This window comes from Monodelphis domestica, chromosome 5 (assembly GCF_027887165.1).
Source record: "Monodelphis domestica isolate mMonDom1 chromosome 5, mMonDom1.pri, whole genome shotgun sequence".
Lineage (NCBI taxonomy): Eukaryota > Metazoa > Chordata > Mammalia > Didelphimorphia > Didelphidae > Monodelphis > Monodelphis domestica.
The window spans coordinates 77,237,447-77,259,212 of record NC_077231.1 but is presented as its reverse complement, the minus strand read 5'-3'; the positions used below and the strand labels follow the sequence as shown (position 1 = coordinate 77,259,212).

The 21,766-nt window shown below is 39.7% G+C and overlaps 1 protein-coding gene across 1 annotated transcript in view; it reads right to left on the bottom strand.

The window, feature by feature from the left end:
- The window catches only part of CRADD (CASP2 and RIPK1 domain containing adaptor with death domain), a 280,466-nt gene that overhangs the window by 237,101 nt on the left and 21,599 nt on the right, over nucleotides 1–21,766 (bottom strand). The window lies entirely within an intron of this gene.

The window sequence follows — 21,766 nt, the reverse complement described above, 5'->3', positions numbered from 1 at the left end:
TGTGAAGACTAGTAGCCCTGGGATAGCTAGATGGCTCAGTAGATAAAGAGCCAAGCATAGAAATGGAAGGTCCTAGGTTCAAATGTGGCCTCAGACACTTCCCAGCTGTGTGACCCTGGGCAAGTCACTTAACCCCCATTGCCTAGCCCTTACCACTTTTCTGCTTGGAACCAATACAATTCTAAAACAGAAGGTAATGTTTTTAAAAAGGGGGGGGGGATTATTGGTTTAAGGGAGACTTCGCTGTAAATCTTTGCCTATTGGAGATGTGAGAAGTCTCTTAGATAAATGGGGGGACAAGTGATACCCCAAATGACACTAAACTATAGGTTATTCCCATCACAGTTTCCAACATGTAACTCAAAGGATAAACAATCATTCTTTGCCATGTGTTTACATTTAAATAATTATTGGCTATAGAAGTAATCAATTTGTTGATAGTAATAAGAGTCAGGGAGGGAGTGAGGAAGACAAGCATTCCTCCACCACCCACTTTGCTTACCCTCTTGGTGGCTAAACCGTCTCAGAGCACACCCAAAAAAAACCCTGAAGCTAAACCTTAAGGTATTTTTATAGGCTAGTCTGCAATCTAATCCTCCTGTGACTGTCTGGAAGGCAAGAGTGTTATCTGTTTGGCTTACCTAATGCTTGTTCCTCTAAGGCAACTTTGGATGAGGGTAAAAGGTTAAGTAGCCCCAGTAAAACGAAGTGCGCTCACAGAATTTAATTCCAGTGAAATGGCAGCTGTGGGGATTCTCCTTTATGGAAACGTCTCTTTCAAGTACAGCCTCACACCCCCACATCAGCTTCAAAATTCTTTATAATATGCCATACTTCTGTCCCTTCTTCCCATCCTTCCCACCTCCACGTGACTTTTTTTTTTCAAACCCTCACCTTCCATCTTAGAATCAATACTGTGTACTGGTTCCAAGACAGAAGAGTGGTCAGGACTAAGCAATGGGGGTTAAGTGACTTGCCCAGGGTCACAGAGCTGGGAAGTGTCTGAGTTCAAATTTGAACCCAGAACCTCCTGTCTGTAGGCCTGGCTCTCCAACCACTATGCCACCTAGCTCCCCCACTCCGTGTGACATTCTGTATGTTGGGCACTATATGAAGAAAATCAAATACAACTGGTTTTCATCCCCCTTCTCCCTTCCCAAAGCTTCCTATCTATATCAATCAATTTCGGCCAAGGGGCAAGAAAAAAGAAGAGAACCAATCCCTAGAGAAGTTGTAAGCCTGTTAGCAGAAGATGGGGGCCCTTTAGACTTCGAGTCATGTTGTGCATCTAGGGGAATTGGGATGTAGGATTGAGATTTACTAGGAGAAAAATGAGCAACCCTTCAAAAATCATTTCCAACAGAGTTTAGCCCCTGGACACTCTGGAGCTTGAAATGTAGTGACCAGACCAATAATTGCAAGTCCATATATTTGGGGGGGAATGAGATATCCTGAGGACAAAGAAGGTTTTGGAAACCTTGGGAGTAAAATAAATAAATAACTTTGCATAAAAAAAATTATTATATGTGTTAATATATTTTATATTACTATACAGAACTCAACTCCTTGAAGGAAGGACTATTTAAAATGTGATTTTAAAAGATTTAGAATTATATTTGTAAAGATGTAAATATAATTGGTTTTTAATGCAATATATATTTTTATGCCTATATTTAATATTTACAAGGAAATATATCACTAGAATGGATATTTTCTCAGAGAAAATCTCTAAGAAATTTCACTAAAAATATTCAGTCCTTTCCTTGGGGGGGGGGTTATTTCTAGAAGTAATAATTTCTTGAAGAAAGAAATACAGAGTTGTGGTTTAATTTGGTTTTCTTTTCAGGTACTTAGAGGAAGGCTTCATGTAGAAGATAGCTCTTGAGGTGAATCCTTAAAGAAATCAGGCACACCCTACACCAAGATAAATCCAGAATGGGTGAATGACTTGAACATAAAGAAGGAAACTATAAGTAAATTAGGTGAACACAGAATAGTATACATGTCAGACCTTTGGGAAGGGAAAGATTTTAAAACCAAGCAAGACTTAGAAAAAGTCACAAAATGTAAAATAAATTATTTTGACTACATCAAATTAAAAAGTTTTTGTACAAACAAAACCAATGTAACTAAAATCAGAAGAGAAGCAACAAATTGGGAAACAATCTTCATAAAAACCTCTGACAAAAGTTTAATTACTCAAATTTACAAAGAACTAAATGAATTGTACAAAAAATCAAGCCATTCTCCAATTGACAAATGGGTAAGGGACATGGATAGGCAGGTCTCAGCCAAAGAAATCAAAACTATTAATAAGCACATGAAAAAGTGTTCTACATCTCTTATAATCAGAGAGATGCAAATCAAAACAACCCTGAGATATCACCTCACACCTAGCAGATTGGCTAACATGACAGCTATGGAAAGTAATGAATGTTGGAGGGATTGTGGCAAAGTGGGGACACTAATGCATTGCTGGTGGAGTTGTGAATTGATCCAACCATTCTGGAGGGCAATTTGGAACTATGCCCAAAGGGCGATAAAGGACTATCTGCCCTTTGATCCAGCCATAGCACTGCTGGGTTTGTACCCCAAAGAGATAATAAGGAAAAAGACTTGTACAAGAATATTCATAGTTATGCTCTTTGTGGTCGCCAAAAATTGGAAAATGAGGGGATGCCCTTCAATTGGGGGATGGCTGAACAAATTGTAGTATATGTTGGTGATGGAATACTATTGTGCTCAAAGGAATAATAAAGTGGAGGAATTCCATGGAGACTGGAACGACCTCCAGGAAGTGATGCAGAGCGAAAGGAGCAGAATCAGGAAAACATTGTACACAGAGACTGATACATTGTGGTACAATCGAAGGTGATGGACTTCTCCATTAGTGACAATGCAATGTCCCTGAACAATCTGCAGGGATCTAAAAAACACTATCCACAAGCAGAGGATAAACTGAGGGAGTAAAAACACCGATGAAAAGCAACTGCTTGACTACAGGGGTGGAGGGGATATGACTGAGGAGAGACTCTAAATGAACACTCTAATGCAAATACCAACAACATGGAAATGGGTTTGAATCAAGAACACATGTGATAACCAATGGAATCGCGTGTGGCCTATGGGAGAGGTGGTGGGAAGGGGGGAAGAAAAGAAAATTATCTTTGTTTCCAATGAATAATGTTTGGAAATGACCAAATAAAAATCTAAAAAATAAATAAATAAATAAAATATAATTGGGAAATATAGAAAAAATAATAAAATAGATAAAATACAAAAAAAAAAGAAATCAGGCACAGCAATCAAATTCTACTATATTCCAAACTATTTGCAACAGCATTCTTTTTGAGAATCATTATAGAGTTTTCAAATTACACATAAAAACATTTACCATTTATTTTGTTTTCATTTTTGCGTTCCAGATTCTGTCCTCCCTCACCTCGAGAGGGCTAGTAAGTTGATATAGATTCTACATGCAGAGAGGGGGCAGAGCGGTACTTTTTGGAGGTCATGAAACGCAGGAAATACAGTCAGGTCGCATCAAGCTAACAATGCCTGAACTATGCCCATAAGGGAAAGTTAGTGCATCCTAAAAATGATGGGGAATTCAAAAAACTTCTCTGAACTGACCAAAAGAAAGTAAATATTCACAGCTACAATACCATAAGAGAAAAGAAAACTAGTTATATTCAGACTAAACGCAATGATCAGTTTGGGTCCTGCAGAACAAATGGTGGAATATCCTCTGGCCTACTAGGAGGGAAGACCTCTGTGAAGGCATGTCCCGAAAGCTGGCTGAGGTCATATTTTCTTAGTTAAGGGATGGGTGGTGAAAGAGAAAGAGGGTAAGGGAGCACACTCTAGTAGGAGGTTCCAATGGTATGAAATTAAAGCAGTAAGACTTTGAACAAGCTTCTGACAGAACCTTTTTTTTTCAGTTTGTGAAAGAGGGTTCATCAGAGAAAGTTTGGGAACCTGCCCTCCAGAATTAGTCCACTGGGGGGGGGGGGGGCAGAGACAGTCAAGTGGAACCCATTAGGGAGGACAGAACATTCTGCCAATATAATCATGACAAGAGCCAATCCAAGGACTTGCTGTGAATGAAACTCTTCTCTAAGAAGGATAATGATAATATGTATCTTGGCATCGCCATTTGAGAGAGCTAGGTGTGTATTTGTTCTTTCAGTCCTCCCTTTATTTCTAATATTATCTGCAAATTATTCCCCTTACTAAGCCTGCGGCCACAGTCCTCCATAGACCATCATAAAGTAAAAGTTCCTTGGCTTAGACAGCTTAAAACTTGGTTCTTCAGCATAATTATGTGAGGCCAAAAGTGTACCTTTGCCTGAAGCTCCAGAGATCCAACTGGCTATTTGGTGGTGGTGGTGGCAAAAATGTAGCCTGCTCTCAAGTCCAGCCTTAGTCCCCAGTTCTATTGGCACCCCCAACTACTTCCTTATTTATACTTCCTCATTTTTCATTCCCCTGACCCTGTTGCTAAACTTCTCTCAAAAATCCAGAAAAAGAGGCCATTCTCCTATTCATGCCCAGGACATTCTGGCAAAGCATTTCCCCCCCCCCCCAAAACTCTTTCCTTCTGACTTAGAATCAATACTTAGTACTGGTTCCAAGGCAAAAGAGCAGTAAAGGGGTTAAACAACTTGCCCAAGGTCACAAAACTAGGAAGTGTCTGAGGTAAGATTTGAACCTAGGACCTCCTGTTTCTAGGCCTGGCTCTCTAATTACTGAGTCACCTAGCTTCCCCATCACAGTATTTTTGAGAGGGAAGAGAGTAGGTAATGCAGAGTAAAGGAGCATATCAGGGGAAAAAATATATTGTACAGCATCTAGCACACAGTAAGCATTATAAAAATGTTAGCTGCTACTCTTATTATTATTATATTGTTCTATATGGACAATACTCATGGAATAAGAAGTTCAGAGTTTCTCTGTGGTTTGGTTTTTGAGGGTTTGTTGTTTCATTTTTGTAGTGAAAGGTTTGTAAGGGTTGGAAGGGACATCATGTTTTTTTTGAAGGTTGTTGTTTTTTAAATAAGGTCCCCAATGAAAATTATATTCCAATATCTCATCAATCAACATGCATTTATTAAGCTCCTTCCCAAAGCACAAGTCTTGGACTACCCTATTCAATAAACTCCAGTAGTTCCCTATTACCTCCAAGTCCAAAGATAAAATCTTCTGTTTGCCTTTTAACACCCTTAATAATCTACCTTTCCTAGCTTTCCAATCTTCTTATACCTCATTACCCTCGATGTACTATGTAATTGCTATTTCCTGAGCAAAGCACTCCATTATCCCAATGCTGAGTATTTTCTTTTATTGTTAACAATTCAGTAATATTTTATTTTTTCCCCAATTAACATGTACAAACAATTTTCAGCATTCATTTTCTGACATTTCAAGTTCTAAATTCTCTCCCTTCCTACTTCCATGAGATGAGAAGCGATTTGATATAGGTTACAAGTTTATTATCATACCAAATGTTGTGGAGGAAGACTTGTATTAGGAAAAAAAAACCTCACAAAAAATAAAGTGAAAAATGGTATACTTCTATTTGTATTGAGGCTCCAGTAGTTTTTTTTCTGGAGGTAGACAGCATTATTTTTTTAATATTGAGTCCTTTGGAATAGCTTAGTCATTCACAGCCAGCTACTCATCATACAGTATTGCTGTCACTACATACATTGTTCTCCTGGTTCTGCTCACTTCACTTCGTATCAGTTCATATAAGGCTTTCCAGGTTTTTCTGAAACCCTCCTGCTCATCATTTCTTATAGCACAATAATATTCCATCACAACCCTAATACCACAACTTATTCAGTAATTTCCCAATTGATGGATATCTCAGTTTTCAACTCTTTGCTACCACAGAAAGAGCTGCTATAAATATTTCTGTACAAATAGGTCCTGTTTCATGTTTTTTTCCAGTCTCTTTAGGGTATGAACTGGTAGTGGTATTACCAGGTCAAAAGGTATCATAGCCTTTTGGGCATAATTCCAAGTTGTTCTCCAGAATGACTGGATCAGTTCACAACTCCCCCACTTTTCCCACAACACTTGTCATTTCCTTTTCTGTCACATTAACCAAAATGATGGGTGTAAGGTGGTACCTCAGAACAATTCTGGATATTTTCAGGGCTGTTCCCCATGCCTAGAATGGTCTCCTTCCCCATCTCCATCTTCTGACTTCCCTGAATTCCTTCAAGTTTCAGCTAAAATACTACTTTGTCCTTTACAGTCCTTATAATGAAATTAGGTAGATGTTTGTACATAGTTGTTTGCTTATTGTTTCCTTAATTCAAATGTGAGTTCCTTGAGAGCAGGAACTGGCCTTTGAGAAGATTTTGCCCTTTTTAAAAAAAAAAATCCCCAGTGCTTATCCCCAGTCTAGCACATAGGAGGCACTTAATAAATATTAGTTGATATTTATTGACTTACTTGTTGACACAGTGCCAGGCTATGTGATAAGCCTGAGGAATACAGAGAAAGGCAAAAATGAGGTTTCCACTTTCAAGGAGTTTATGGAGGTAAACTTGGGTTCAAAAGGAAGACAAGCATAGAATTTACCATACAGAAAAATCCAACAATAGGCTGTGTCTGCTGTCTAAAGACCAATCAAGCTAAGGATAAACAACTCATTGCCATTGAGCTAAACCATAGGGGGCGACTTGTCTGACCAGGATAACTCCAAGAACAAAAGAAGAGTACAAAATAACTCTTAGTTTTTTGGAGCCTGAAACTATAAGGGGAAGAGTTCTAGGCAAATGAGTATAAGCTATTAAAAGTCCCAAAGTTTTTTCAATTGTCCATCAACAAGGACAGCCTATAAATGTTAAATTAACTATAGATATTCTAAATGAGACAGTCTTGTCCAACAACCAACAGATCAACAGGAACCTGGTGGACCTGAATTATATTAGTGTTGAAATTCTCACTATAAATGAAATTTTGAGATACATGAAAATTGTAGCTAAATGCAAGGATATTTTACTGGTTCTCCTTAGAGATGTAAATAAGAGATTTGGCAGAGTGGGTTTCATCAAGCATCCAAAGGCAATAAGAAACATCTCCTGAGATTCTTGGTCATCTTATCTTTCCTGATTCATGATAAATATGAACAAAAGAGAAATTCCATGATAAAAATTGCAGATTCTTCTCTCTATGTCATATAAAATAAAGACAAACTCTATGGAGAACTCAATAAAGGCCTCCAAATTAAACCAACATATAACTTAAAGCTTTTGGTGATAGTAGATGCAGAAAAGAAAGGGAAAAAATGCACTAGAAATATGGTTCAGAAGGAAAAAATAAGAGAAGTCACCATTTAGAGATTACATAAAAGCCTTAGGCTTATGCATCATGAATACTCTCCTCATGAAGAGCATCAAAAGGCACTAGACATGATGAGCACTGAATAAAATCATAAAGACAGAAATGGACTCTTAACATATTGGAAATAATTGGATATTGATGTGAAAATCATTCCCAAATCTGTTCTCTATAAAGACTATATGACTTATTAGAAAAAAGATCAAATACAATACTGAACTAAAAAAATTTTTAAAGAATCTCATGTATTTAAAACAGCTCCACGTTGACCTACTTAAACAGATTATCATCACAAAATGGGATATGGATGAGGTAACAGACATCAGCATGCACAAATCACATTTCTTGTGGAACTTTTAACAATCAGTACAACAAAGAAAGCCAATAGACCTAGAAAATACCACAAACTAGAAGTACTCCATCTCCTCACCAAGTGGAGAGAGATGGCAACCGTGTGCAATAATATATAATGTAAGTGAATTTTCAACAGAAAAGGGTGATGGAAGATGATACGAAGAATTACTTGATAAAAAATAATGAAAAATAGTGGAAGGAAAGGCAAATTTGCAATAAGTTATGTAGGAAACTCAATTAAACCAAATCATTCCAAGAGCATTATTCCAGGACAAATCTGAAAGAACCATAAATGAATGAAAAGTGGATACACGCTGTCAAACATTTTTATAACAGATTATTTTCTTCATAAATAACAGTGGCATCACAAGTGGACTTTGATATCACAGTCACCATGTGTTGAAGGAAAACCTAAAAAGACTAACGAAACTAAACTAGAAAGTATAAGACTTAAGAAACTAAATAGGGGCAGCTAGTCAGCCCAGTGGATCAAATGGTAGGCCTAGAGTCAGGAGGACCTGGGCAAGTCACTTATCCCCAACTGCTTAGCCCTTGCCACTCCTCTGTCTTAGAAGCAATACTGACAAAGGTAGGGGTTTCAAAAAGAAAAGAAAAGAAATAAAGGACAAATAACTGGACCAAGCCAAAGCACACGAGGGATGGATTTTCAAAGAGGGAAAGATATCAAATGATAGCAATAACATCTGGTATTTTCTTTCCAAAATAAAAAAAGGGTGATTGAAAGATTATCAACAACTACCACTTTTTATGCCAATTTTCTCATCTCTTCAAAATTTTAGGAGTAATCTCCATATGTAACCAGAACATTCTTGATGAAAATATAAGAAAGGAACAATCAGTCTTTTACAAAAGCTATTCTACATATGCACAATGCCTCCCTTATTTGTGGCACATAGTGTCTTTACAGTCATACCATTACATAAAAGGTGAAAAACCACAAGATTCCACTGTGCTAGTTAGTTGACAAGAAAACATTTGATTCATTAAGGCAAAATGTCACCTTGAAGGCACTCCTCCAGTGAACTGTCTTCCATGAATGTGAAAATTATACGAGATTCCCTGAAAGATATATTAAGATATCTGGCTTTGACTCTTTCAAATGGAATATTCATACAAAGATAAATAGATAAACATTTCAAAAATCTGAATGAAAAGTACATATCTCTGATTAATTCATATCAGACTAGACATAAAACAGGAAGATTTTGGCTTACCACTGACATGGAAGATAACCAGCTGAGAGTTCAAATGGACGAGAGCTTCTCTATGCGTCATAAGGCTCTCCAGGAGAAAGGAGAAGAATGGAAGAATAAATGAAGAAAATAGAATCAAGAGCAAGAAGGCCTACCTCCACTCTCTGAAACTAGAAGAAGGATGAAAAGACAGAGGAAGAAATATGCTCTTTGACTAAGGTGCTCCCTTCCATTGAAGAATGCCAACCATGAATCATGTCCCACCAGGTCTCAGGTGAGATTATCCCTGGGATCTCTCTTCCATATCAAACTTTGTTATCACAGTAGGGCCTGACAAAACAAGCTGACAATCATACTGACAGATCAGAAACTTCCCTAGACAGAAGTCAGGACTGAATCTGAGTTAAATTTGGTAAAGTGTGTCACTGGCATTCAACGAATGTTAAATAAATTAATGGAAGGACCAAAAAAACTATTTATATAGTTTATTTTTATATATATTTATATTATATATATTTATATATATATATTATATATTTATATAGATATTTATATGTACATATATATATGTTTTTACCAATAATACTGGACTAGATCTTCAAGCTATTCAAACTAAATTACAGGGCAGCTAGGTGGCACAGTGGGTAGAGTGTCGAGCCTGGAGTCAGGAGGTTCTGGGTTTAAATCTAGCCTCCAAGACTCTCTAACTATGTGACCTTGGGCAAGTCGTTTAACTCTTATTGCCTAGCCCTTACTGCTCTTCTGCCTTGGAACCAATACATAGTACTGATTCTAAGACAGAGGTAAGGGTTAAAAATCTATGTACTATACTACATATTAAACTCATTTGAAATGCCCACACACATAAAGGTCAAATATTCTTAATAATTCTGTTTAATCTTCCCAGAACAACTTGCTGATCAAGTTCAATGGTATTAAATCCTGCATCTGTCACTGCCTGGGTGACTATGGGCAAACCATGTATCTTCTCTGACTCTCAAATCCTTTCTCTGTAAAATGAAGGGTTTGCAGGAAAATCCCTAACTCGTCCAAATCTATAATGTAGCACTCTCTGGTTCTATAAAAGGATTACTCTTTAAAAGATCCTATGAGGTAAGTAAGGAAAACCATTAGAGTCCCAATTCCACATGAGAGAGAAAAAAAAGAGCCTGAAACTAGAAGCAGCACCCAAATATTTACAATTCCAATCTCCTTGAAGCAGATAAATATAATTTAAAAAGCCATTTGGCAAAGGTTAAATCGTCTGCACTCCAACAGTTTGGAGAAAATCTAGAAAGGAAAAGATCTTGAAACTTAATATTTCAGAAGACAAACAAGAGATGGGGTGGGGGCAGGGAGTTGGTTACATAATCTGAGATACTCTTTCAAATGGAATATTCATACAAAGATAAACAGAGAAGCACTTCAAATAGCAGAGTGAAAAATACACAGTATACTTCCTGAAGACTCATTTGAGGAAATTCATTTCTACAGAATGTTTCCCCTGGTCCCAGTAAGTCACCCCACCCCTAAAACAAGAGTAAATAAACCAAGATATTGCAGGTGACCTTCTGAGAGGCTGAAATCCCTGCCTAACCAGCATTCTATAGGTAGACTTCATATTGTGAAAAAACGAACATACATGAATAAGTGTTGTCATCGGCATGGGAACCCAGACTCTGACCATATTTATGTAAGTTGCACGCCGCATTGATCCATGAATTATGCCAATGAATTAATGCCTTATTTGATGGAAAGGATTTCCTAAGAGTTCTTTTAATAAGCAACTTCCCCCAGTCTGACTCTGGGCAAGTCATTCAACTCCCCCATTGCCCAGCCCTTACCGCTCTTCTGCTTTGGAACCAATACTCAGTTTTGACTCTAAGATGGAAGGTAAGGATTAAAAAAATAAATAAAAAGCAACTTCCCTTAGTAAATCATGTAATCCTCGCTTTGTCACTGTCTGTCCTGCTAGAGGGAAAGGAAGGAGGAGTGAAAGTTGCAAGCCCAGTCTTTCTGGACAGACTCACTTATCCCACTTCAGATGGTGCCCTCAAAGCTTATCATACTGGAAAAAAAAAAAAGAGGGGGGAAAGGATCAGCCCATTGGCCAAGGGTCTGGAAAGTAATAATTTAGGGGAAGGGAGGTAGCACAGTGGTTAGAGCACCAGGTCTGGAGTCAGGGTTCAAATTTGGCCTCTGACACTTAATAGCTATGTTACCCTGGACAAGTCACTTAACCCCCATTACCTAGCCTTTGTTGCTTTTCTGTCTTAGAATTGATACTAGGATAGAAGGTAAGAATTTTAAAATAATAATAATGTCGCTCCTACCACAAGGTTAGGGACCATAGAATCAATGTACAGAGAAGAATCAGGAGTTGAATGAGTTTAATGAGCAAGGTAGAAGGTGCGGTGAGATACAATTTGCTGTAAGAATTCAGAATTTTTTATCTTTGGATCCTCAGTGACCAGCCCAGTTCTAGGCACAGCACCTCATTAATAAATGCTTGTTAACTGGTCTCAGACTCTCCCTAGCTGTGTGACCCTGGCCAAGTCTTAACTCTAATTGTCTAACCCTTTCCTATTCCTAATCCTTTCCTGGGATCTGGTCATCAGTACTGATTCTAAGACAGAAGATAAGGGTTTCAAAAAGAAAGAAATACTTGTCGAATGCCTGGCTGGCTGCTGCAGGCACCCATCTCCCAAGGATGTCTCTATAAGTCTCCAAGGGACTGTATCTTCCGGGGAGGAGGAAATTCACTCATTCAGGGAGATCCAGGATGCAATCGGTTGCTGGGGGAGCTTAGCTATAAAAATGGCTACCCCCTCCTTCCCCAGTTCCTCCCACTCTTAGCAGCAGCACACTAGTTTCCCAGTCTTTGCTCCAGCACCTAGACTTAGCCCTAAGGGGCCTCGGAGTGCGCCTGCCTGGTGCTGCTAAGCAGGGCTGATTAAGGTTTGGATGGGAGCACCGCAGTCACAGCCCTGCATACCATTCACTCTCCCCGTCATGTGGCTCCAAACGACTATTTCTCTATTCCTACATTTTAATGGTAGAAGAAGTCTTTGGGATGGTCGACGCGAGTGCCGCTCTGAAGCCGGCCTTCTATTCGGAGTGTCAAAGGCCGCACTCCTGCTTCCCTAATTAGTGCGTCTCAGCAATATTATTTTGGGAGCAGAGCAACCGCCCTGTCTGCCGCGGTGCCAGGAAGAACTGGAACATGAGCATTTCCAGGAATTGGGAGCTTGGCACTTCTTACGAGAAGTCAAGTCCACTTCATCACATTAGCAGAAATAAGGGCCGGGATCGCAACCTGCCGGGCCTCCCCGGAGATTTCCCATTTGCTGGTGCCCTAGTGAAGAGGCAGCGAGCGCTGGGAGCGACGGCGCAGGCTCCTTACTTGGGCAGCATGGGCCGAGCCTTCTCTCCAGGCCCATATATGTGTGCTCCGTGCTCCCCAGACGTGGGAACAAGTGTAAACACAGCTGCCCGGCAAAGTCACGGAAAGGCAAACATTCCTGCAGCCCACAAGTCTGAACTACAGGCCGGAGAATGGGAAGCTGCAGAGGCAAGAACCAGGGCTTGCTCGGAGCTCCCATGTTAACAGCAGGGGGTCTGCGGAGTTTGCTACTTCGGGCTGTCCTGGCGCAGGGGTGACCGTGAAAACGCTCAGAGCCACCAAATCACACCAAGAAAAGGGGTAGCTTGGCCTTTGGGGCCAGAGGAGTTTCAGGGGAGGGGGGAGAAAGAAGACAGACTTTCAGCTCTAACTACATGCTAGGAGATCCCCACCCCCTCCCCCCAGCTCCCAGCCCCCAACAGGAAGCAAAGAGCTTTAGATGTCCCTTCATCCACAAGAGATCAAATTCCTCCGCATTCCCTTGAACAATAGAGGTTATATATCTGATCTCACTATTTGTTTGGACCTGGCCACATCTGCAGAATACCAAGTGCAGTCAAGGATTTCGAGGTGGGTTGGCTTTAGAAAGAGAAAGAATGGGGGTAGCTGGGTGGCTCAGTGGATTGAGAGCCGGGAGGTCCTGGCCTAAAATCTGGCTTCAGATGTCCCAGCTATGGGTTGTTGGGCACAAGTCACTTACCCCCCCCATTGCCTAACCTTTATCCCTCTGCTGCCCTGGAATCAATACAGTCTTGATTCTAAGATGAAAAGAAAAGTTTTTTTTTAAAGAAAAGAAAAGAAACAAAAGTCATCTTGTCCAATTCCTTTATTTTGCAGATGAAGAAACTGAGGTGAATTACCTGCTGTCACAGAGCTCAGGAGGTGTCTGAAGTGGGATTCAAACTCGGGCCTTGCTGTCTCCAGCTCTCCAGATGATCTGGAATTGGATGGGGTTCTGCTGCTTATGATCTGTATGACCTTGGGACAATCATTCCTTCTCTGGGCTTCAGGTTTCTCATTTGGGAAAAAGAAGGTCTGATTTTGACATTCTCTAAGGTTCCTACCGGCTCTGAATCAAGGGATTGGATTAGTTCTTCTCAGTGGTGTTGAAAATAGGATGGCTGAGTTAGAAATCCCTAATTTCCCAGAAAATCCTATATATTCCCCCAGTTATTAGCTCTGTCTTTAGTAGCTCCCTATCACCTCCAGTAGCAAATATAAATTCTTTGGTTTGGCATTCTAAACCCTTCATAGCCTGCCTCCCTCTAACCTTTTCAGTCTCCTTGCACCATAATCTATATGTCCATCACATTCTGTGGCAGTGACACTGGCCTGCTTGCTATTCCTCCCATAAGGCAGTATGAATCTCCAGATTCCATGCATTTTCTCTGACTCCTATGCCAGGGAATGCTCTCCTTCAACATTTCTGCTTCCTAACTTCCCTGGCTTCCTTCACTCTAATGTGTCCTGTCTGTATCTTGTTTGTACATAATTGTTAATTGTTTGAACGTTATATCTTCCATTATCCTGTAAGTGCCTTGAAATCAGGGGCTGTGTTTTGTTTTTCTTTTTCTTTCTTTCCTCCTTCCTTTCTTGCTTGCTTGCTTCCTTTCTTTTTCTTTCTTTTTTTTTCTTTCTTTCCCTTACCTCCCATCTTAGAGTCATTACTGTGTATTGGTTCTGAGGCAGAAGAGTGGAAAGGGGGGGGTGTAGTTGGTGGTTAAGTGAGTTCTCCAGGGTCACACAGCTAGGATGTGTTTGAGGCCAGAGTTGAATCCAGGACCTCCCATCTCTAGGTCTGGCTCTCTAATTAGTGAGCCCTCACTGCCCTCTATAGCCTTTCTTTATACCCCAATGAGCTAAGTAAGGCACATTCAGCAGGCACTGAATAAATGCTTGATTTGCTCATTCATTCCTGCTCCACTCCCTGGACCCTTCCCATCCCCCACAGCACAGCTCCAATACCCCAGTTTAGGAGTCACACTGGTGATCCTCTGCCTCCTTTAAAGAACACACTGCCAAATTGTTTTGATGACCATCATGATGATGATGCTTTATAGTATAGTTTGAGATCTGAGACTGCAAGGCCTCCTTCCTTTGCATTTTTTTTATGATTTCCCTGAATATCCTTCATCTTTTGTTCTTCCAAATGAATTTTATTATGTTTTTTTTTTTCTAATTCAGTAAAAAAGTTTTTGGTAGTTCAATGGGTATGGCACTAAATAAGTAAATTAATTTGGGTAGGATTGTCATTTTTATTATGTTAGCTCATCCTACCCATGAGCAATCAATGTTTTTCCAATTGTTTAGATCTAGCTTTAATTGTGTGCAGAGTGTTTTGTAGTTGTGTTCATATAATTCCTGTGTTTGTCTCAGCAGATAGATTCCTAAGTATTTTATAGTGTCTGGGGTGATTTTAAATGGAATTTCTCTTTCTAATTCTTGCTACTGAGATGTGTTGGAGATATATTGGGATTCATTGTTCTTTGAATGTTTGATAGAATTCATTTGTGAATCCGTCTGGTCCTGAGGATTTTTTCTTAGGGAGTTCTTTTTTTTTAAACCCTTACCTTTGTTGTAATGAAAATATCACCTTTGAAGGTTGTTATAATATTAAAACTATGGCCGCCAAGGAATTTACTTATGAAATTCCTAAAATGAAACACTCAAGTCAGAATGGAATTTATGGTGGTTTAATCACAATGGGAGTAAGAAAAGGGAGAGGGAGAGAACTAGAGAGGAGAAAAGGGAAAGGGGTTACTCAACCTCTGGCCAGAGGGAGATTAGGCCCAAAGGGCCAAGGTAGAGAAGGAATCAGTCCTTGACTCACCTGACTGATCTGAAGGGAAGCTGTCTGCGGGCCTCCACCCTGCTCAAGGACCTAGCACAAACTGGCGTCTAGCTGTCCACAGGAAGTGCGCAAATTCCAGAGGCTGTTCCCTACCTCACTTCCTGTGTCTCACAAATGCCAATGGTGGCTCAAGCTTGGCTTTGGACAGCCCAGGTGGGCAGTTAGTTATTTCTGATTTGTCATTGACTAGCACATGCCCGTGTACTGTAGGTGTGCACAATTTGGGGTGCTAGACCAAGCAAGATGAAGATTTTAAAATTCACACCTTCCATCTTGGAGTCAATACTGTGTATTGAGCTAGGCAATGGGGGTCAAGTGACTTGCCCAGGGTCACACAGCTGGGAAGTGTCTGAGGCCACATTTGAACCTAGGGGTCTCTAGGCCTGGTTCTTAATCCACTGAGCTACCCAGCTTCCCCCCCTTAGGGGGGAAGGGAAGGGAACTCCTTAGGGAGCTCTTTGATGGCTTGTTCAATTTCTTTTTCTGATATGGGGCTGTTTAGGTAGCCTATTTTTTCCTCTGTTAGTCTAGGCAATTAATATTTTTGTAAGTATTCATTCATATCACCTAGATTGCCATATTTATTGCTATGTAATTAGGCATAATTCTAGCTAAGATACAGAAAGAAAGATCAATGGAATAGACTAAGGGTAAGTGACCTCAGCAAGACAGTCTAAGATAAAATCAGAATAGGTGAATGGCTTGAATATAAAGAAAGAAACTATAAGTTATGTGAACACAGAATAGTGTACATGTCAGACCTTTGGGAAAGGAAAGATTTTAAAACCAAGCAAGGGCTAGGAAAAAAAAAATCACAAAATATAAAATAAATAATTTTGATTACATCAAATTAAAAAGGTTTTGTACAAACAAAACCAATGCAACCAAAATCAGAAAGGAAATAAACTTGGAAATAATCTTCATAACAAAAACCTCTGACAAAGGTCTAATTACTCAAATTTACAAAGAGCTAAATCAATTGTACAAAAAAATCAAGCCATTCTCCAATTGGTAAATGGGCAAGGGACATGAATAGGCAATTTTCAGTTAAAGAAATCAAAACTATTAATAAGCACATGAAAAAATGTTCTAAATTTCTTAAAATCAGAGAGATGCAAATCAAAACAACTCTGAGGTATCACCTCACACATAGCAGATTGGTTAACATGACAGCAATGGAAAGTAATGAATGCTGGAGGGGATGTGGCAAAGTTGGGACATTAATGCACTGCTGGTGGAGTTGTGAATTGATCCAACCATTCTGGAGGGCAATTTGGAACTATGCCCAAAGGGAGATAAAAGACTATCTGCCCTTTGATCCAGCCATAGCACTGCTGGGTTTGTACCCCAAAGAGATAATAAGGAAAAATATATGTACAAGAATATTCATAGCTGCATTCTTTGTGGTGGCAAAAATTGGAAAATGAGGGGATGCCCTTCAATTGAGGAATGGCTGAACAAATTGTGGTATATGTTGGTGATGGAATACTATTGTGCTAAAGGAATAATAAAGTGGAGGAGTTCCATGGAGACTGGAACAACCTCCAGGAAGTGATGCAGAGCGAGAGGAGCAGAACCAGGAGAACAATGTCACTGTGGCATAATCTAATGTAATGGACTTCTCCATTAGTGGCAATGCAGTGATCCCAAACAACTTGGAGGGATTTACGAGAAAGAACACTATCCACATTCAGAGGAAAAACTGTGGGAGTAGAAACACAGAAGAAAAACAATTGCTTGACTATATGCATCATGGGGATATGATTGGGGATGTTGACTCTAAAAGAACATCCTAGTGCAAACATCAACAACATGGAAATGGGTTTTGATCAAGGACACTTGTAATACCCAGTGGAATTGTGTGTCAGCTATGGGAAGGATGGGGGGAGGGAAGGAATATGATTCTTGTAACCAAGGAATAATGTTCTAAATTGACTAAATAAATAACTTACAATGAAGAAAAAAAAGAAAAGAAACACTACCAAAGACTTCTCCCCTAGGAACCTGGGAGAGACACAAAGTTACCCTTAAGGCTGGAAAAGTCTGCTTTCAGGATGTCTCTTCTCAGACACATGCCTACCTCTACATAGTGATTCTGAGCTCTGTCAATTCCTCGGATAAGAGTAAACCTTGGACAGGAAATGTCCACTCTGAGAGCTTCTACTTCTCTAACCTATGATCTGAAAAGGAGATAGAATGACAGCCACCATCCAGAACTCAAAGATTATGAGCCCAAGGCAGACTCACACTAAAATGGGAAGGCAAAAATTCAGATCCCCCTCCGATACTTCCTGCCTTTATGAGGGTTAACACTTTCCTTATCAGTGATATGAATGAATTTAATTAGATGGCCTCTGAGTTCCTTTCTAACTTTAGAGCTAAGACCTTCTGATACTAGGAATTCCCTTCTCAGGCCTCCTGGACAAGAACATCATGAGATTCTCCTTATAGTTGCATTGAACTACTGTTTGGTTGGTGGTAAGAGGAGGTAAGAAAGGTAAATCCCTCTCCTATTCTCCATTGCTCTTTGAAAAAATATGGGAAATGGGCAAACAAGGAGGAGAGATCATATACCTGTTAGATCCTTTTACACAGACTAAAGAAAGGGGGGGGGGTCCTCCAAAAGGAGTCCTCCTTCCCTCTGACTGGCTTTCAAGAGGCATCTTGGAGGCAGCCTGAGCACTGAGACCCAGATGTTAAAAGTCTCTTGGTTCTCCTCTTAGTGAGGAGCCACTTCCCAGGGGGCTGGTATCTCTCAGTTTTCTCCAAACAAAAGACCACACCCTAGAAGCTAAAGTGTTCGGCTTCCCCTTCCATCAGCATCCATCCTGTTCAAACTAGTGGACTTGAGTCCCAGCAGCAGACTCACCATATGGCATAGCATGGAATTCTGGCATTCCTCTTAAGCAACAATCTATGAAAACATGAAGAACATTCAAGAAACACAGGGCCCTCTCTAAATGCAGATTTCCCTTCTCCACTCCTTTCCCTCCCCCCCAAAAAAGAATTCCTCCATAAGTGAGAAAAGAATTTTAAATGTCCATTTCAAAAAGAGAGATGGCGGCACTCCCGCTGTGCAGAAATATGTCACATGGCTTGCTGTTCCTAGAAAGCGCTGAAATTAACTGCCAACAGATGCAGTATTTCATCAGTCCCATAAATATTCAATAAAAGACTTCTGCCATTCCTTTTTGGTGCCCTTGTGGGAGGCAAGAAGAAAAAGGGAAAGAAAAAGAAACCTCTTATAAAATGCAGGCCACAGCTGTCATAATCCCCCTTTAAACAATTAAAATTGCAGGAGCAAATATTTTTATGAAAATCTCATCCTTGTATCTGCCTAAGATCTCTGAGAAATGATCTTCCTACTTAAAAGAAAAAAAGGGGGGGAATGCAATAGGACATCAAAAGCTACATTGCTGGGATCTGGACAGAATCAAAACACGATTCCATTTCACATCAGAGGGAGAAGAGAGACTTATTTAAATAAGCAAAGTTCTAGATAAAAATCAGTCAGTCTCCTGATGAGGAGGCCAAATTCGGCACTAGAAAGAACTCAGCATTCTCTGAGTTTGTGCCATCACTCTCCCTCCTCCACACTTGTTACCATTGTTACTAACACCACTGGTCTCCTACTTCCATCTCCCCTAAGGAGAGATCCTCTCCAGAGCCAAGGTAGGATAGCAAAGCACTTAAGATTGCAGCAGCATTTAAATAGTATTGTGAGGTTTTACAAAGCACTTCACATGTGCTAACTCAATTAATTCTCACAATAACCTTGCAAGATAGGCTATTTCATTATTCCCATTTTACAGAAGAGAATACAAAAATAAGCACTTATTAAGCACCTGCTACGTGTCAGGCGCAGTGCTAAGCACTTAACAATTATTATTTCATTTCTGTCCTATTGATAACCCTTGGGAAGGCAGTGTAATGATTATCCCCATTTGACAGATGAGGCAGATAGAGGTTAAGTGACTTGCCCAGGTTAAGTCACATAGCTAGTCAGTGTCTGGGACAAGATTAGAACTCGGGTGTTCTTGGGTCCAAATCCTGTGCTCTATCCATGGCCCCATCCAGAAATGCCTATGTGTGGAGCTGAAAGAAACCTCAACCAGAAGCCACCTCAACCAACCCCCTCATTAGATAAATCAGGGAACTGAAACCTAAGGAAGTTAAGTGATTTGCCCAAGAGCACCCAGTTAGTAAGTATCAGAGATGAAACTTAAATCCAGGCCCTCAGATTTTAGATTAAGTCTTCTTTCCATGATGCCACACTTCAATTATCAAAGTTGTAAGAAAAATAGATGCAAATATAATAAATTAAAACTCTCAAACCTTTTTAAATACTCACAGAAATTTTAATGCCAGGAAATGCATAAGGATTTATTTTGTGGTAAGTCAGACTGGATACATGGTAAATGCTCAGTCTCTAATGAAAAGTAAAATATCCAGGAGAATAGAAGCCTCCTGGAGGCAGGAACTGTTGTTTTATTTTCATCTGGGTTTCTCCAGGGCTAAGGTTGTGTAGGGAATCATAGGTCTCCAGCCAGAGGGGATCAAAGAGGCTATCTGACTTTAATTCCCTCATTTTGCAGAGCTGAGGCCCAATGAGATAAAAAATTTGCTCAAAGCTCTAAGGGTCAGCACAGGGCTCTGACCCCAGGTCTCCTAACACCAAAGTCTATCCTCTTTCCATTCTACCAAATAGCAGATTACTTTAAGCTTTTAACCAAAATTTCAAAAAGTGGGGTCCTTCTCAACAATATGGAACTAAGAAGTCATCTTAGTCACCCACATTCATTTCTGGAGACTAAGATTCTATTCATTAGTGGGCACAGTGAAGGAAAACAGAATTTACTGAGATCTTCTTTGCTCTATTGAGTACTTGACCATTCAATCAATCAATAATTAAGCATTATTTAAGCACTCTATTATGAGTTCTAGGTATTAGAGACATGAATGCAAAAAATAAAACAATCTCTACTCTCAAAGAACATGGCCAAAAGTTCAAGCAAATAATATCAATTTTGTGAAAATGGAAAAAGTACCAGAAAAAAGGGAGCACAAGGGGTAGCTAGGTAGCACAATAGAGTTGGGAGAATCAGGGTTCAAATTTGATCTCAGAAGGCTCCTAGTGGTGTAACCCTGGGCAAGTCACTTGATCCTGTTTGCCTAGCCCTAGATCTTCTGTCTTAAAGTTGTCACTAAGACAGAAAGTAAGGGCTTCAAAAAAAAGGGAGGCAGGGATGGGGGGGAGGGAGGCGCTAAAGTTCACGTCATACTACTGAAAGTGAATAATTACCTTTAATAAAGGAGAAAGATAATAATAATTTTCAGGTATGCAAACACAGATCTGAGATTTTCCTCATACCTTCAAACATCAATTGCCAAAGGGGGCCAAACCACAAAGAGGAAAGGAAAGGGAAGAAGCATTTATGAAGTCCCTATTATGTTATCAGCAATGTGCTGAGCACTTTACAATGTCTCATTAGATCCTCACAACAACCCTGAGAGGTCAATGCTATTATTATCCTCATTTTAGAGCTGAAGAAACTGAGGCAGGCAGTGGTTAAGTGACTTGCCCAAGGTCACACCCAGTTAGTATCTGAGGCTGGATTGGAATTCAGATCTTCCTGACTATAGACCCAGTACTCTATCCACTGGATACCAGCTGCCTGAAAAGGGTGAGTACCATGTTAACACATGCCAGGAATTGTCCATTGCTATCACTGGCAGAAAAAGAAACATTTATTTCTGACTGTCATGTTATGATTTACAGACATTAGATCTTTTGCTTCTGCACTATAGATAAGTGCAAATTTCATCTCAGTTTATGGAGAGCTTAAAGGATTTACAAAAGGTCATACAGCTAGGTGTTACCAAGAGAAATCTGGGCCTTAATTCTATTTCAAATCAAGCCAAAATGGGGAAACTTGTCGTACGGGTTATTATCAAGTGACTCTCCAGTAGAAATTTAGCACAACCTGTATTAGCTATATTGTAAATTGAAAACCTCTTTATTTGGGGTTCCTTGCATAAGATTAAAATTAATATCTAATAGCTCCAACTATTATATTTTATAAGATTTATTAATAATCACTTGAAGTAAAAGAAATGAAAGGACAAAAGTAAAAGCCTGAGTAAAGGCAACTTTCCCAGTTCCATTCTCCTGGGAAAAGAGAGAGAGGCAGGGCTACACAAAACTTATATCCTCCCTTATTAACATGTACCATGAGAAGGAACATGGGAAGCTGGGAAAGAGAGATTCTGGGGAGCAAATTCTAATTAGATACTTGCAATCTATTCATTAAATAAAAAGATCAAATCTACCCACAGACATATCCAATAATATTCTAACTGAAAAACTTACATGCATCTACATATACAGAATTATAAGAGTTCACCACACTTTTCCCCCAAGGAAATCTGTAGGAAAAGTAATGATAGATGGAAAAGTTTAAGAAGAGACTCAAAGGTCCCAATGACAGAACACTTTCAAGTATAGATTATAAGTCACAGAGGAGTGGGAGAGATCTGAAAAATACTTTGTCATTTAGAAGTCCCAATCAACAATAAGCATTGGTCAGGCAC